The sequence below is a fragment of the Hibiscus syriacus genome, unplaced genomic scaffold (genome assembly GCF_006381635.1).
Source record: "Hibiscus syriacus cultivar Baekdansim isolate YM2019G1 unplaced genomic scaffold, ASM638163v2 tig00110151_pilon, whole genome shotgun sequence".
Classification (NCBI taxonomy): Eukaryota; Viridiplantae; Streptophyta; class Magnoliopsida; order Malvales; family Malvaceae; genus Hibiscus; species Hibiscus syriacus.
In genome coordinates, this window is record NW_024062603.1 from 2,513,021 (window position 1) to 2,522,536 (window position 9,516).

Consider the following 9,516-nt stretch of genomic DNA (forward strand, 5'->3'; position numbering starts at 1 on the left):
CATAAACTAAATTTCTCAAACGTTTCTTTTTTCCTTTTTCTCGGTCAAAAACCTAACACCGTTTATCTTTCTACCAGCCACCACTCACCGTGGATGGATAAATTTTAACCCTATTAAAAAAATCCTAAAGCATTGCTCCAACTTTTCCACTACAAGAAAATATACCTTTAATGACACACGCTAATTTATGACTTGCAAAACATGTGTGTCATTAAAAAATTTCATGTTTTTAAAAATATGAACGATTTATGACTTACAATCCAAAAAATTTACAAAAACATGTGTGTCATATTTAATAGTCATAATCCAAAAAATTTACAAAAACACAGAGTACGGTTTTAAATGTGTCATCTTTAGGAGTCATATTTTTAATTTCCCATTATTTTATCCTTTCCCGCTTCTCTCCCCCTCGTTAATCAATTCACGCCCCATACTTCCCCCTTTTCTCTTTTTCCTTTTCTTCTTTGCATCAGTCCACTGGTTTCGCCATTCCCTCATTGTTTATCTACAAAGTGAAGGGAGAGAAAAGATCGAGGCTTTTCTAGTTTATCTCTGAATTTTTTGGTTTTCTTTTTTTTTTGGTGAGGATATTTTCTTAAGTTTGTTGCTTTTTTGTGTGGAGATTATAACCTGAGAAAGAGGGGAAAATGTGAGATCTCTGACTCGCCGTATCAACAACCGAGAGACGATGAATCCAAGGGTTGTTCATCGTAGAAGACTTCCGTAGACAGTAATGAAGACAAGGGAAAACGGGACGGATCCATGTCGAATTCAAGTTCTTCAGCTTTGGTGATCGAGGATGGATCAGAAGAAGAAGTTGGTGAACGAGTTAAAGCGGGTTAAAAAAGAGAAGTAGCAGGATTTTCGATTTCTCGGTGCCTCACGAAGAAGAAGAAGAAGAGTGCTCCATGGAGAGTGAACCGGCTCCCGTGACCCGACAGTTCTTCCCTCTCGATAAAGACCAGGAAACGGGTTCTTCTTCAAGGTTCCCCCTTCTTTTTTTATTTTCTTGGCCTCCTTCAATGTCCCATTAATGTTCTTTTGCTTTACTTTCGGGTAAATTCATTTTTTTCATTTCTTCGGTGTATCTGCCATGAAATTCCTGTTTTCATTTCCTTGTGGGTTTGGGTAAATCCAACTTTATATTCGTTCTATAGATGGATTTTTTCTAACACCATCACCATTCAAATGTCCTCTTGTATTTTCATTAGCTATGTTATTAAAAATCATTTATCTTTTGACATTTAAAATTAACTCCTTGATCTTTGATTGGGAAGTTTTTGTATGATTTAAACTAATCTCAAAATTATGTTCTTATGCTATATATTCCCATGATTTGTAGGTATTCACAACATTACTTCAAACACCTTGGTGGTCCTAGAGTTAATGGCTTCTCATGGTGTTAGGACTTTGATATATTATAGTACATGTGCCACATATGGGGAGCCTCAGAAGATGCCAATCACTAAAGAAACCCAACAGGCACGTTGCAAACTTGGTTTTATGCTTGATAACTTTTTAAATTTTTGTTTGAGGCCAAATATTAAAGGGTCAGCCTTCATCAATTTATGGATTATATAGAGTTGTATTACAAGGAAACTGACCTTCGTTTGGAACCAACTAGGTTTCAATCAATCCATATGGAAAAGCTAAGAAGATGGCAGAAGATATCATCGTGGATTTCTCCAAAAATTAAGACATTGCAGTAATGATCCTAACGTTTATTTTAGGTTACTTTTTGGAGCTTTGAGTTTACTCCATGTTTTCTTTTCTCAATATGCATAATTTTATCAACATAGCATCCCAGAAGTCTTCCATGCCTTAAACCAAAACTAAGTATTTTAGCATTATACTTTCATTGGAGGGAGTTAGTTGATAAGTTTTTATTGTTCTTCCAGCAAACTGCTACATATATAAGACATACATGCAAGGTCTACATAGTCTTGTTTTTACACAGTCTTTTGTAGTTCTAGATTACAAGGAAACCATAGAAGGCAGCTTAGTTCAGAATAATTTAGGATTGATGAACTTTGTAGACCTTGAAGGGCTTCTACTATCATATTCAATGTGTAGAGTTCTGACCACAATTGCTGATATCCACAATATCTCTTATTAATATTATTTGTTATTAAAAACTTAAACATTAAAAGGAATTTACTAAGGTTATGATTTATATATATTTTTGTGAATTTTAGATACTTCAATGTGATCAGGTCAGATCCTGAAGGAAGATTAGGTGAGGCTCCCAGACCTGAGTAGCATGAGCATGGACGAATTTCAGGTGCTTGTTTTGATGCAACTTGTGTATTATTCTTGGTCTCAAGGTGTGTTTCCTTTTATCCCTTCACTATGATTTTTTAATGATTGCTACGTATTTCAGCTACACATGGGGTCAAGATGTAAATAACTAGTCGTGTAAACAATGTAGAACACTTCATTATTTTAGGAAGATTGTGAACACCACATATACTTCTTGAAGGCCATGTATATTGTTGATGTGAAATTGGATAATTTTGTGAATGTATTCTCTTCCTAACAATGGGAAGTGCAAAGAAGTATACTGAAGTGAAAATATGCATTCAATCAAATCATTGATTTTCTATGTGTGAGTATCAAGTAAAGTTCATTAGAATCAAAAGTATATAAGTGATTCTAAAGTTTGACAGTTACTAGAAAAAAATCTATGATCATTATAATGCTTACATTTTCATATTTTTCTTAAAACAAGTTTACTATAGATGATGATTTTGCATAACTGGATACTTTGTGTATTAATTTAACTTTATTTTATGATATCACCTTACCAGCATATGCCTAATACATTAGGCAGATCTTAGAGCTTATTGAAGATTTGAAAAATTTGGACTGAACTATGATTATCTGTCATTCCATGTTTAACAATGATGTATTTTCGAGTGAAAAAGATTGTGTATATGATAAAATAATTTGTGTATTAATTACTATAACTGTACTTTGTATGTGCTTTTTGTATGTTGTTATGTTCTTATAACTTTTATAATGTTATCACACCTGTCACCCAAGATGTCCATAGTTTTACCTTATGGTTTTAAAATGATTTTGGTGAAATTTGTTATGGTTATTGTGATTTTTGTGTAGGTCAAGGAATTGACTATAAAACACACGACGGGACTTGCATCCGTGATTATCGACGTTGCTGACCTGGTCGATGCTCATGTGAAAGCTCTTCAAAACACAAAGCCCCATAAAGTGGGAATCTACAATGTTGGCACCGGAAGAGGTAGATATATGAAGGAGTTTTGTGGAGGCATGTAAGAAAGCCACTGGGGTGAAGATCAAAGTCGACTATCTTGCCCCCTGACCTAGAGACAATGCAGAAGTGTATAGTGATCCAACTAAGATAAGGTGGGAGCTGAATTGGATAACTCGATTTACCGATCTCAGGAGAGTTTACAGATTACATAGAGATGGCAAAAGGGCATCGCGACGGATACACAGCAACCTCTAGGTGATAGTTTCTTCTCTTGAGTTTTCACAAGCATTTTATTTATTATAGCAAATGGCATATCGAATAGATGAATGATAGTTTCTTCTCTTCATTTTGACTGAACATAATCCCTTTATATTTGTATAGGGTTTTGAGGAATCTTATGTGACAAACTTTATTATGTCGTGATATTTTGTATCGGTATATGATTACAATATTTTTGATAACTTAATGTGAATATATTGTATGCAAATGGATTGCTTATATATAATATGATATATATATTTAGTATTATGAGGTATTAAATGTGATTTAGTTTGATTATGTCAATCTACAATATATTATATATATAATTTACGAAATTAAATCACGACACAAGAATGTGTGTCATCTTTTTTAATGACATGTGCTTCAATGACACGTAATGTAAGTCATACATGCGTGTCATAAATTTATGACACATAAATGTGTGTCATCTTCATTTATGACAGGGGCTTCAATGACACGCAATGAGCTTCATAAATGGCGTCATAGATTTATGACACAATTGCGCATCATCAAAAATTCATGTCGATGGCTTCAACGACAGGCATTTGTGTGTCATGGGGTTTTTTCTAGTAGTGTTAGAAACTCATTTGGGTTAAAACAACAACACGAGGCCCTAAAGCCTAAAAACACCTTTTATTTTTTACTTTTCAATTTTTCAGTGACTTGAACCGTCAGTTACTCTCTTTGACGTTCCAATACTTCCTTATTTCAACGTAGGCCCTAAATTAACTTCTAAAATTCATGCAACCCCGATTTAGACCTAGAGTCCTTGGACTCTTTTTCTTCCCCATATATCCTGTTGGGACAGCCGACGCACCCCATGGCGTAGTAAAAACAAACTTTAGTCTCACAAGCGATCTATATACGACAAAACAGAATAAGAGAGGATGAGATACAATTCTCACCATGGTTCACAAAATAAAAGCAATAAATAGCAATTAAGATCAGTTTGTATCCTAAGCCTCCATTGAAAAACGTTTTAGCCTCTACTCAATTCATCCGGTTGAAATCAATTGAGAACAATTTCCTTTTCTCAAAAATTTGTTCTTGAGAAAAAATCATTCCAAAACATCATTTTAAGCTACTTCTAGACCAATAACATCATTTTATTCATGTTTCCCTAACCTTTAGGGTTTATTCCAAAAATTATAAAAGTAATATAATTACCCTAATTATTTTCTTTTAATTAAATTCAGAATTTCACGTGTAAGTAAAATTAGAGCCGCATATATATCAAATTTATATTATATAATTATTCTTTTATTCATGTACAATTAAAATTGTACATATGTAACTCATTTATAAATTGATCTTTTCAATCCTGGGGTGTGACCCTGTAGGTTTATGAAACATTATTAGTAATTATTAGAACCATTGTAATATTACAAACAATGAGTGACATCTAGCAATATATCAATGTCACATAAGTTACAGGAAGTGTTGATTCAACATAACATATTCGAGTCTAACTATTTTATGTATTATATCCTTTTGTCCTTTATATCTAGAATAGACACAAGTCTTGGAATAGTCACACTTGTATAGCATATATATTATTTCATGATATATAGAGTACTATAATAAACGAAAAATTTGTGATATCATATCAACTTATTTGAGCATGGCCTAATTTCTAGTATTTCTCAATTAAGCGGCCTGTGATATTTTCCTATTATGTAGGAATTACAAATCCTATCTTAGTCTTCACATCTCACTACATATGTGATATGTTCAATATCAATCTTTATAGTGGAACCAATTACAGAGCATGTTTGACTGTATCAAAACAAACAACAATATATTGAGGTAGTAATGATCTCAAGTCTGAGGATCATACATATAGTTTTAATCAATAACATGTTAGTCTTAAGTGTATTATTATTGTCCATACCCATAATAATATTTCACTAAGGATCTTTTAATAATAATCATATTATTATGGACATTATTATGTTTTAGTTTATTTAATTTAGAAAAATAACAAAATAAAATAATGGTAATATCTTTATTCAAAAAAAATGGTAAAAATATGTCAATACAATCACTATATGATTGCTCTTTAATCATACTCTAATAATCTCCCACTAGCAGTAAGACCAATCACTCACATATCTAATATCTAGTGATTGAGTGTGACGATCATGCTTTTGTTGTGCCATATGCTTCGTTGGGGGATAAACAATGTTGTCATCCATGTGTACTCTGTATATCTCCACATCTCCATGATTTATGATATCTCGAATGGGATGGAAGCACCTAAGAATATGTTTGGACCGTATATTAGATATAAACGTTTTTATCCAAACAACCTCTTTTATTGCTTCACTATCTGTAATGCATTAAACCTTGTAGAATCAACTACTATGTCTTTTTTTGAACTCTTCCATCTCACAACACCTCCATTAGAACAAAACACAAAACATTCCAATCATAAATTATCCATGTCAGTTTGGAAGCTGGCATCGATATAACCTTTTACACTAAGCTATTCTTCACCTCCATAGACAGGAAATGTATCCTTAGTTCTTCTTAAGTACTTAAGGATATTTTTAACTGCAACCTAGTGACCTTTACTAGGATTTACCTTAAACTGACTCGTCATACTTAAAGCATATGCTACGTCTGGTCGAGTACATATCTTGGCATACATTGTTGAACCAATAGCTAAAGCATATGGAATCTTATTCATTCGTTTTCTTTCTGTTGAAGTTGATGGACACATTTCATTCTAAAGAGAAATACCACGTCTCATATGAAAAAAATACTTTCTTGGATTATTCAATACCAAACCTTTTCATCACTTTGTCTATATATGTACTTTTACTCATACCTAGGAGGCATCTTGGTCTATCGCTGTAGATATTAACTACTAAGATATACACTGCCTCACCCAATGTTTCATAGAAAAACAACTACCTAACTAAGTCATAACAGAATGTAAAGTAGGTATATCGTTTCATATGATGAGTATGTTGTCCACATACAAGATTGGGAAAGAAAAATGCTCCCACTAGCCTTCTTACAAACACAAGGCTCATGTTAATTTCTAAAAAAACAAACTCTTTGATTGCATCATAATTATAGAATGTAGTTATTGCAAGAAAAATATGAATGGATTTAAACATAGCAATAAGGGAGAAGGTTTTGTCATTTTCTATACCATGAACTTGTCGAAAACTTTTAAAGACTAATCGCCCCAAATATGTTTGTACATTACCATCCAAGTCAGTTTTCTTTTCGAAAACACATTTACACCCTATAGGTTTAACCCTTCAGGTGGTTCAACCAAAGTCTATACTTGGTTCATCTTGAAGAAATCCATAAGAAGCAAGTACATGTGTGGTAATAAGAAATCCATATCCCTCAAGTATGGAGTTCTCTTGTAGATCTTCATAGTGGTTGTGTTTGTAAATATGTTGATTATTCCTCAATAACTTGTAAAACATGCTCAACCTTTGGTTAATTGATCAGTTATTCTTGAACTTCTCCAAGTTCAATATTTCTACCATTCTTTGAAAAGTAATTTGTTCTTATTAGGGTTGAAGAAATAATACCCTTTAGTTTCTTTAGGATAACCAACAAATACATTTATGAGATCTAGGTTCGTGCCTTGTAGACATCCCTTGTTTGACATAAACTTTACAACATTAAATCTTCTAAAATACATAATAGGATGCTTTCCAGTCTATATATCATATGGTGTCTTTTGTACTGATTTAGATGGAATACAATATAGCGTGAAACGGTTGTTTCAAGTGTATGTCCCAAAAATCAAAAGATCGCTATGACTCCTCTGTGATCGAACCATGTCTAATAATATTCGATTCATTCTCTCGGAAACTACAATCCACTGTGCTGTACCAGGTGGTGTAAGTTGTGAGACACTCCCACGCTCCTTTAGGAGTTCGTCAAACTCTATGCTTAAGTATTATCCACCTTGATCCAATCAAAGTTCCTTAATACTCTTGCTCAATTAGTTATGAACTTCATTTTTAAACTCCTTAGACTTTTCAAGGGCTTCATATTTATATCGCATAATGTAAATATAATCATACCAACTGAATTCATCAGTGAATGTAATGAAGTATCGGAATCCACCTCTGCCTTGTGTATTCATTGGCCCACATACATCACTATGTATTAATCCCAATAAATCACTTGCTCGATCACCTTTATTATTAAAGAAGCCTTAGTCATTTTTCCTAATAATCAATATTTGCATACATCAAATTGTACAAAAATAAATGAATCTAAAAATCCATCTCTATGGAGCTTTGGCATGCGCTTCTCACTTATATGTCCTAAACGATAGTGCTATATAAAAGTTTGATCTGAGTCATTTATTTTTTATCTTTTAGTATTTATGTTATAATTGGTATTTTATTGATCTAAAATATAGAGACCATTAACCAATTGTACCTCACCATAAAAGACATTATCGAGATAAAAAGAACAATAATTATTCTTAATAATAATCTTAAAGCCAATGTTGCCCAAATAAGAAATAGAAATAATGTTCTTAGTCAAACTAGACATAAAATAACAATCCTATAAATTTAATTCAAGTCTACTAGCCAAAGATAAAATAGATGTCCTATAGCTAATGCAACAACTTTTGCTCTATTTCCCACTCATAGGTTCACGTCTCCTTTATTCATATTCCTTCTTTTATAAAGTCCCTTTACAGAAGAAAAAATATTAGAACCACGACCAGTACAAATTAACATCAATAACATAATTACCTGAAACAAACGTTCCGTTTACATTTACATTTACGTTCTTAAACTCTTAAAGTTAAACAGTTTCTTTTCCAGTGTCCGGTCTTGTCGCAATGGAATCATTTTCCTTCCTTGCAAACTCCACCTTTAGGTTTTAATGCCTCCTTTCATTTGGGCTTAGGCTTTCCCTTACCCTTAGGCTTTGCCATTATTTTTTTTTATTTTTCATTTGTCCTTGCAGACCATCAGAATAGGCTTATGCCTAACCTTTTTCATGTTACTCTCTACAGTTCGTAAACTACCAAGTAACTGTGAAAAAGTTTTGTTGATTTCATTCATATTGAAATTAATGACAGATTGATTGAAACTATTTGCAACGATTGCTGGATGACATCAGTCGCAAATTCATCATTGAGTTTAAATCATAACTTATCCAACGTTTGGATATTGCCCATCATCTGAATGATGATATCCTACAAGAGATCCTTCACTCATTTTGCATTGAAATATAGCTTTAGAGATCTCATACCTCTCTTGACGTGCTTTCCCCTCATATATTTCCTTGAGGTTTTGGATCATCTCATATGCAACCATGTCCTCATGTTACTTCTGAAGCTTAGGAGTCATGGTGGCAAGCATTGGACATCCCGTGTCTAGCATATCATCCACATGTTTCTTAAATTTGTCTTTGTCAGCTCTAGAAGAATTAGCTGGCATTCAGCATGAATGAGTTCGTCATGGAATAGTTTTTCATTTCTTGTTTGAGAATAATTTTCAAATTACGGAACCAATCAAGAAAGTTTAGGCCATTCAGCTTCTTCTTCTTAAGGAGTGATCACAATGATAAAGTGTTGTTTTCCATTAAATCTAAAACAATTGAAATATTAAAGTAAGTAAATTTATCGAATTTAAAATTTTATAAATAGGTATTTATTTACAAATTACTCCCACTATTTTATTCAAAATTAGAAACCATCTTATTTTAATTTTTGAAAACATTGCTAAAGTTTTTCTAGTGAGTGAAGATCCATATTTCACCCTAATCCCAAATGAGCTTTCACTTTTTTTTTTGCTGGAGAATGGATATTTAGGTAAGTAACACCTTACGGGTTACATCCCATGTAACTCCATTTTTTGAACAATTCTTGTTCGAATCATCTCATGATTCAACCAAATAATTAACCTCTATTTCTAATGCTATTAGAATAACCTAGCTAAGTTATTGTCAATATTTAAACCGATGAATATCACTCGCTTATTCTTCTCATTTAACAAATATAGACT

General features: G+C 32.7%; 1 pseudogene; it reads left to right on the forward strand.

The window, feature by feature from the left end:
* The first annotated feature begins 908 nt into the window (after positions 1-908).
* LOC120215662 lies at positions 909-3,487 on the forward strand (annotated as a pseudogene).
* The last annotated feature ends 6,029 nt before the right edge of the window (positions 3,488-9,516 follow it).